The 8,478-nt window shown below is 46.4% G+C and overlaps 1 long non-coding RNA gene across 1 annotated transcript; it reads right to left on the reverse strand.

The window, feature by feature from the left end:
- Window positions 1–525: 525 nt before the first annotated feature.
- LOC126499102 (uncharacterized) lies at window positions 526–3,431 on the reverse strand. Its single transcript, XR_007590984.1, has 5 exons — window positions 3,288–3,431; window positions 2,423–2,540; window positions 1,559–2,297; window positions 1,403–1,479; window positions 526–1,273 (listed from the first exon to the last, which is right to left on the reverse strand). It is a non-coding gene; the product is annotated as an uncharacterized lncRNA (long non-coding RNA).
- Window positions 3,432–8,478: the final 5,047 nt, after the last annotated feature.

Raw genomic sequence — 8,478 nt, forward strand, 5'->3', positions numbered from 1 at the left:
CACATGCACTGTATACACACTCAAACACACACATAGGTACACAAAACACATATGCACAACACACATGCACCATACAAAAACAGATTACACAAAAACACACAACACACAACATATTCATGATAATAATAAATGAAATAATTTTTAAGGGATACTTTTAATGACCACATACTATCACGTTCTTACTGGGGAGAAGTTGAAGGTATAAGTATAGCTTTATAAGCATTTTACATTTTTTTGGTTATTTCTAATACAATTTCTTGAGTATCTGGGTGGTTTCCTTAATTACTTGCTCAAGACAAATTTATAGAAGTACTAATGATGAGTTAATAATGTTTGAGGGGTTTGATATACGCTTGTAGATTAAGTACTCTATGGGGTCAGGCCTAATGCACACACCTCCCTGGGGAATGAGTACTTTTCGTCAGGGTTTCCATTGCTGCAGCAAAACACCATGACCAAAAAGCAAGCTCAGGAGGAAAGCGTTTATTTGACTTACACTTCAACACCACAGTGCATCGTGGAAGGAAGTCAGGACAGGAACTCAAACAGAGCAGAAACCTGGAGGCAGGAGCTGATGCAGAGGCCATGGAGGGGTGCTGCTTACTGGCTTGCACCTCAGGGCTTGCTCAGCCTGCTTTCTTATAAAACCCAAGCCCACTGACCCAGGGATGGCACCACCACCCACAATGGGCTGGGTGCCCTCATCAGTCACTAACTAAAAGAATGCCTTACATCCTGATCTTATGGAGGCATCTTCTCAATTCAGGCTCCCTCTTCTCAGATAACTCCAGTTTGTGTGTCAAGTTGACAGAAGATTAGTCAGCACAATGAACTTGCTTGACAGAGTTAGGCCAGCTAGGTAGCTTACCAATTTAATTTATCTCTCAGTCTCTCTCAGTGTGTGTCTCTCTGTGTCTCCCTCCTCCTTTCTGCTCCCTCTTAATCCTCTCCCTCTCCCTGTATGTGCATGCGTGTGTGTGTTTCTTGAAACAAGGATTCCCTATGTAACCCAGGCTGGCCTCAAAGTTGTCATCCTCCTGCCTCTGCCTCCCAAATGATAGGATTGCATTGGAACACCACCGCACCTGGCCCTTAAGGCATTTTCTCTTATTAAAATTGTGTGCTGCTGGACCAGCGGGATGGCTCAGCAGGTGAGGGTGCTTGTCATAAGCGTCTGTCCGCGGAGTTCATTGCTGGGTCCATGTGTATGTAGAATAAGATTCCACAAAGTTGTCCTTTGACACACACACACGGTGACAACTTGAAATCTTGCCTTAAGAAATAAAAGAAAAATAACTCATTAAAAAAAAAGTCAAAAGTGCTAAAATGAGATCCTGTGACTACTTTAATAAGCTCTGAGCTTTAAAAATTACAACACAAATCATTTTTCACTTTTACTGACCATTTGTTTTTCTCTTCTGTCCATCGCCTTTTCTCACATTTTGGCATGCTTTTCTTGCTCTCCTTGTGATGAGTTTTCTGTATAAATCAAGCATATTAACACACTGCCTTTTGTAAGCAGACCAGAAAAGCCTACCTGTTCCCTTTTGTACGATACCTGTGCATACTGTAGTAACAACTGCATCTAGTCATGCCTGTCAGAGTTGTCTCCATAATGCCTTTTATCAGCAGCTGCCTTAAAATGGTCCTCCACAGTGGGTCAAGTCTGATGCATTTCCTTCGAGTGTCTTCATGATATATATATATAATCCTGTTCACCAAGAATTATTTGCTGTCCCCTTCCACTTCCACTGAATTCCTTCTTTTTTCAAACAAGCCATCCCTCCTGTTTTCACGTCTTTTAGTTGGTTTGCACTTTTTGTTTGTAATATTTTATGCCACACTGCATTTAATTAGGGTTGTTTTCATGAGCCTGGTTTGTGGTGGATGCTGTTGACTGGAACATGGGCAACTCCACAGTGGCTACAGCACTGAAGAAAGTGACTCCTCCTCTTCTACCAATGGTTCACTACCCCTTGCTCCTCAGACAGGGGTGGAACATCGTGAGCCCCTCTTTGTCTATGGCGCAATGTTGATGGCTTCATCTTGGGTCGGTCTCATGCAGATAACCAGAGCTGCCAGACCATGTTACAGTCATATTATATCCCTAGAAGAGCTTTCCACAGTACTCCTCTGCATTCTCCACCTCTCCTCTCTTTTTCCCTCCCCGCTTCCACAATGTTCTAGAGGTGTGAAGGAAACTTGCAAGAGTCAGGCACTTGGGACCAAGTGGCTTCATGAACGTGGAGCCTCGTTTCTGCCACACAAAGCTGCTGAGAGACTGGCTCATTTCCAGGCTGAGAGAGGGAGGTGTGAGTCAGAGAGAAAAGTAAAGCCTGGTCAAGGACTCTGCCTAGAAATGGGGACAACCCCTCTAAGATAGGAAGACAAGAAAGGGCACAGACCCACCAGAGGAACTTACCTTCTGCTCTCCAGTAGCCTGAGAAGACAGACTTGGCTCTGAAGTCCAAATTCACAGCAGAAAATTCCCCACATACGATGGCCCAGCTGATTGCCTCTCCAGGCCTCAGTTTCCCCATCTGTGAAATGCAAATGGCACAGCAACATGTACCACATTTGTGTGGACATTATCTAAGCTAGCTGACAGGGCTCTGAAGATGGTTACTGACAGATATTAGCAGTACATCTAACACTCGTATGTAACAAAACATTCAAACAAGGCCAACAGAGAGAAAGTGAAGTGTAAAATAACCCTGAGATTCTTCCGCCAGCACCCATCAGCAATAGCTTCTAACACATCCTTCTACACCCACACAATTATAACTTATAATGTCCATGCATACCTGGGCATGCATATCACAAAATACTCCCCAGCTACTGTCCTACACTCAGAGACAATTTACAGTGCCCCATCACAATGCTGGTGTGGCATGTACACGGTATGTGTATGTATGTACACTGCATGTACATAGTATCACACGTTCATTTGTGTGTACGCACACATGAGAGTGTGTGGAAGCAGGAGGTTAGTGTTGGGTGTCTTCCTCAACTACTCTCTTTATTGAGACAGGATCTCTCACTGACCTGGAGCTCATGACTCTGGTTAGAATGGCTGGTCAATAGTCCAAGGAATCCTGCTGTCTCTGCAGCCCTAACACTGGGGGATTAAAGGTTTGCCTGGCTTTTTATGTGAATGATGAGGATGCAAGCTCAAGTACTCATAGCTTTCATAAAGGCAAAAGCCTGTCTCTTCTAGACTCAGTATAACGGAAGCCTGCTTCCCCCAAGTTGTTCCCTAGAGGTGGTTCCTTGTTCCCTCTACCCACCAGTGCTGGTGGAGGCTGCTAGATCCCAGGATGATCGACATCTGTATGGTGAGCCAGCAGTCCGTTCTCCACATCAGTACCACAGAGTCTATGAACTCCTTGAAACATGGAAAGAAATACTGCAAACTCAAGAAATGAATAAATATTTAATTCAGTAGTTCCCAAAACACGTAGGCTGTTCTGCGATGAGATGAAGAACTAAGGTTGTTTGTCCTTTTCCCCTTCTGTCCTGACACTATGATGTTGCGGAATATTACTTTAACTATGTAAAGATGTGCTCAGTTGTTTATGTTGCATTTGTTTTATGTAAAGATGTGTTGCTGTTTTACCTTGGCTGCCTACGGCACCTGAGTGGTCTAATAAAAAGCTGAATAGCCAATAGGTAGGCAGAGGAGGAATAGGCACGGCTGGCAGGAAGAGAGAATAACTAGGAGGAGGAATCTAGGCTCAAGAGAGAGAAGAGAACGAGGAAGAATGAGAGGGAGATGGAGCTAGCCAGCCAGGTAACTGCCAGACAGCCAGACACAGACTAGAACTTACAGAAGAAGGAAAGGTAAAAAGCCCCAAGGCAAAATGTAGATGAAAATAAACAGATTAAATTAAGTTATAAGAGCTAGCAAGAAACAAGCATATGATAAAATCAAGCATTCATAACTAATAGTAACTCTCTGTATCATGATTTGGGAGCTAATTGGTGGCCTAAAAAAGTCTTCTGCATTATGATCTTGGCAGCACTTAGTCTGTACTAAGTAAGTGATCCTTTGATCTTTTGGGAAATGGAAATATGGCTTGGGATCTCTCTCTCTCTCTCTCTCTCTCTCTCTCTCTCTCTCTCTCTCTCTCTCTCTCTCTCTTTCTCTGTGTGTGTGTGTGTGTTTTGAGGATTAAGTCCAGATCTTTTCACACCATAGGCAAGCCCTCTACCAATAAGTCATATCCCCAGCCACATTTTGCTTCATTCCGCTTTTAATTAGGAGACGGCCTTGTTAAGTTACTTAAGCTGGCATTGAACTTGTGATTCTCCGGCTTCTGCCTCCCAAGGAGCCAAAACTCCAGGCTGTCCCCACAGGCCCAGTTGATGATAGATCTCTAAGACTCTCCTAAATGCCCCTTGTGAGCACAGGCAGCAGAAAGGATTCAATGCCCTTGCTTTGGTTTGCACGTCAGTTTTTTGTCAGTTTGGCAAATGCCTGCTGTAATCAATTTGAGAGGGGGAGGTTTTATTTGGGATCACGGTTTCATTTGGCTTTAGTCCATGGTCACTTGGTTCCAGGGCCTTTGGGTCCCCTACGGTGAGACAGAACATTATGGCAGGGGGCAGGTAATAGCACAGCCGCTCGCAGAGGACTAGCAGTAGACTGTTTGAGAGAAGAAGGCAGGGACTAGATTTGCCCTTCAAAGGCATGACCCTCCTGACACATTGTTAAGATTCATCTCCCTGCTTCCATCCCCTTTAAAACACTGTTCAGTTTTGAGTACATCAACAGACCTGTCCACTAATGAGGGCAGAGCCCTTGTCATGTAGTCCCTACTCACCTCGCTTGGCACTCGAGCCTTGGAGGAAAGGTTTCCTGTCCAAATTACAACAGTTTTACTGTAATTTTTTTTTGTAGTCAAGTATCCTGGGGACTCATGAATATTCCAGTTCTCTCCTTCTCTGAGGCCTGTAGGACGTAGGCAATCTTAACCCAATCTGAATGCAGTCATTTCAAAAGTAGCGTGCTCTGGCCAGTGCGATGTGAGCAGACGTGAAGTACGTCAGAGTTTGCGATCAATTGTGGTTGTTGTGCCGTCTGACCTATTTTCTGATTCGGTTCCATGCAAGGTCAAGAGATGCCAGTGGAGGTGACAGAGCAGGGAACAAGCGGAAGAACCTCTGAGGGCTGAGACCGAAACAGAAGTACTGATCATGCTCCCTCAATGGAAATACCCTGTCCGCCCACTCACCCACCCATCCTGCCTGTTTAAAGTGAATTCAGAGGAGAGGGTCAGATCAGTCACAGCCAAAGGGGCCCTTGATAACTGGAAGATTGGATGAGATTTCTGAGGGCAGGGACCATGGTACGGCCGGCCACTTCTATAACCCCAGGTGTCTAGCCAAGAGCCTTTTCTCTGGCGTCACCAAGAATGGGTTTGATGTCAGATGACTGAACTTGAAGCTGAAATCCTAATAGAAGGATCCAGCATTAGGGATTCTGAAGAGGAACGAGCCTGGGCTCAAAAGGCGCTTTACGTGGTATTGTATGTGTGACTTTGAACCAGTCCCTTAAGCAAGCTGACATCAGTTTCCTCAGGCGTGGAGATAATGAAATATTGATTAATAAGATTGGTGTCGGGGAGGGGGTTGGGTGGGAAGATAACTCTAGTGGGCTTTGCTTAAGACCTCCGTGTGGACAATACCAGATAAAAATTACACAGCCCTGGGCCCACATTCAAGTTTCAGTCCCCATCTCACAGTTTCTGGCAAGGTGACCTCAGGCCAGGCCTTTCCTTTGTCACTGCTTTGTGGCTGAATGAAACGAATGCTGTTTAATTCCCAGACAGCACTCAAAGAGATGGCACTAGGCCACCAGTGCGGAGCCAGGCACATTTTGGAGGCAACTTTGGTCTTTTTCCTCACTTCAGGGTCAGTGCAGGTCTGGGCTTCGGCGCAGCACCACAGATACCTGCGGGGCTCCTCCATCCCACCTGGCCAGAGAGCAGTGTGGTTTGAGAGATGAAGTTTGCATGAGTGTGATAATAGGGGATAATGGGTTTGTTTGCCATGTCTATCAGGGTCTGCTTCAGAGCTGAGCCTGCTGTTGGGTCTCTGATGACCTATGCTCCGGTGGCCTCAGTGGTGATGTCTCCCAGAACTGTCAAGACCAGGTTGCCCACACCCCTTGATGCTTTGTGTAGGTTCTCCATAGAGCTGCTCTCCTAGGGCATGCAAGTCAGATAGTGGTCCGGTGCTGAGTGATCCCAAATGGCTGTAGAAGGCTCCTTGACTCATAAACTCACCCTCCTGCTGCCTGTCAAAAAAAAACCTAGTACTCCTCCCCAGCTCCCAGCCCCAAGCTCTAGTCAAGACCTTATTCCTAAAGGGGGTTCAAGACACCTGGTATTTCCCACATCTAGAGGTTGTTATCTCATCCATTTATACTTGTTGAGCACCCTCTGTATACCAGCACTTGGCAGTCTGCCAATGGCATTTCATTTGGTCTTTCCAGACACTCTGTGAATCATGCATTATTGACCTTATTTCCCAAGCAAAGGGTTGAGTTTGGGAGATAATAATTAAACTGTCCCCCCAAATACAGGGAAGATGATGTAAGTCCTCATTCGGCCCCCAAAGCCTGTTCCCCTTCTACCTCATTCCATAGCCCTCCCTTATCATAATGAAGGCAAAGAAAACCTACAAAGATGACAAATGGATGTTAGGGGGGTTGTTTTTAAGTGGGGGATTTCAGATACCCCAAGAAGAGTGGTGTCATTGAGGGTCACTCCTGTGACTGCCTCAGCTGGCCATTTTGAAAGGGTTATATAGTCAGCAAGTCTGGAACATTATAGCATGAGGGCTCTTCTCAAAGGAAAGTGTCTGTCCCCTTCAACAGGTACAGGTGACACCATCTCTAGAGCCCAGTCCTATACTTTGGGGGACACCAGCAATTTCCCCACAGCATTGAGAAAGCTTCTGGCCAAGGTGGGGGGCCACTCCTCATAGGCTCTGCCATGCTGAATCGTCCTAAAGGGATAGGAAGGGGCTCTGAGCAGGAGGAAGGCAGGCTGGGAGAAGACCCCCGTCACTCATCTCCCTGGTCCTCCCTTCCTTCCCTTCTGCAGCCAGGCACTGTGCCTTCGCTTGGTCCGGCAGCTCTCCCATAGGTGTGTGGCATCCTCTTCCTTCTCTCCCAGTCTCCATATCCCACCCCCCCCCCTGCACAATTAGAGACAGCAGAGACATTCTCCCAGGGAAGTTTTAAAGAGAGAGGCTGCAGCCATATGACCTAGAAAAAGGAGCACTAGGCAAAACTGCTGCTCTGAGATCTCTGCAGTCTGTGCGAGGCCAGAGGGTGGCAGTGGAGCCAGTGACCCATGCTTCTGGGGGATCTCTCGGGCTGTGCCAGGAATAGGATAGAGATTCTGGTGTCCTCCAAACTCAGACCTCATTTCGTTACAAGTGGCATCTCCCAGGATAAACTTCCACACAAAAGAGGTAACAGGTCCATTTCCTAGCAACCCCAGCAGATCAGAGGGCTAGAGGCCACAGGGGTCTGAAGGACAGAGAGTCCATGATCTGTTTTTTTTGTTGTTGTTGTTGTTGTTGTTTTAAGGCTGGGGCCACAAAGAACCTGGGGCCATGACCTTGTAACTGGTGTTATACTGTGGGTGGCTACTTAAAAATTGGTGTATGAAATAGAACAGATTTTTTTTAGTTATTCTGTATTCTATCTCTCTGTACCGTGACATCTTCCACTGCAGACCCCAAGACACTGAGATAGGGCACCATGTGCCTTTTGGAGCGTGTCACTGCAACTAGAAGACAGAGGCTAGAGCTGCTTTCCAGCCCCACTGATCTGGCTTCAAGCCCCAGGTGGCCATTAACATGAGGTAGACTGTGTTACTCAGGAAGACTCTCATGCAGAAATAGATCCCATGAGGAATCCTACCTTCGAGGTACACGTAGGGCTGATGTGAGGTGACACTGGTCAATCACTTTGCTCTGGCCTTGATCCGTGGGGCATGTTTCATAAATGGTAGCTATGGTAATTAACATAGGTATAATAAAGTACAAGCCCCCGGCGAATTGTGTGAGGGAAAGGACGGTAATGACAGATGATCAGGCTGCCAGCTGTGACTGTCAAGTGCCCAGCTTACAGGAGTTCAGAGTTGCCTGTCATACTAGGTCACTAAAGCTTTCTCTCCAGGGAGGTGTCTGCCCCATGTGGTACCAAGAGAGGACAGAATGGTGTCTTGTCACGTAATGGCCAGGTACCCACACCTCTTGCTCAGGGACTTTGCTGAGAGGTGAGTATGATGACATCCATTTAACAGATAAGGATCCAGAACTTTCCCGAGGAGCCAGAGCCGGCCAGAGGGCAGTTCTGGAATGCAAATCCGGTTCAGCCAAAATATAGACCCAGATCTTCTGCCTTGAATTTAAATCCTTTTTCATGACCCACGGATTTCTAGAAAAAAATTAAGATGCCCT

The sequence above is a fragment of the Alexandromys fortis genome, unplaced genomic scaffold (assembly GCF_014885135.2).
Source record: "Alexandromys fortis isolate MF-2015 unplaced genomic scaffold, M_Fortis_MF-2015_v1.1 scaffold_14, whole genome shotgun sequence".
NCBI classification, from domain to species: domain Eukaryota; kingdom Metazoa; phylum Chordata; class Mammalia; order Rodentia; family Cricetidae; genus Alexandromys; species Alexandromys fortis.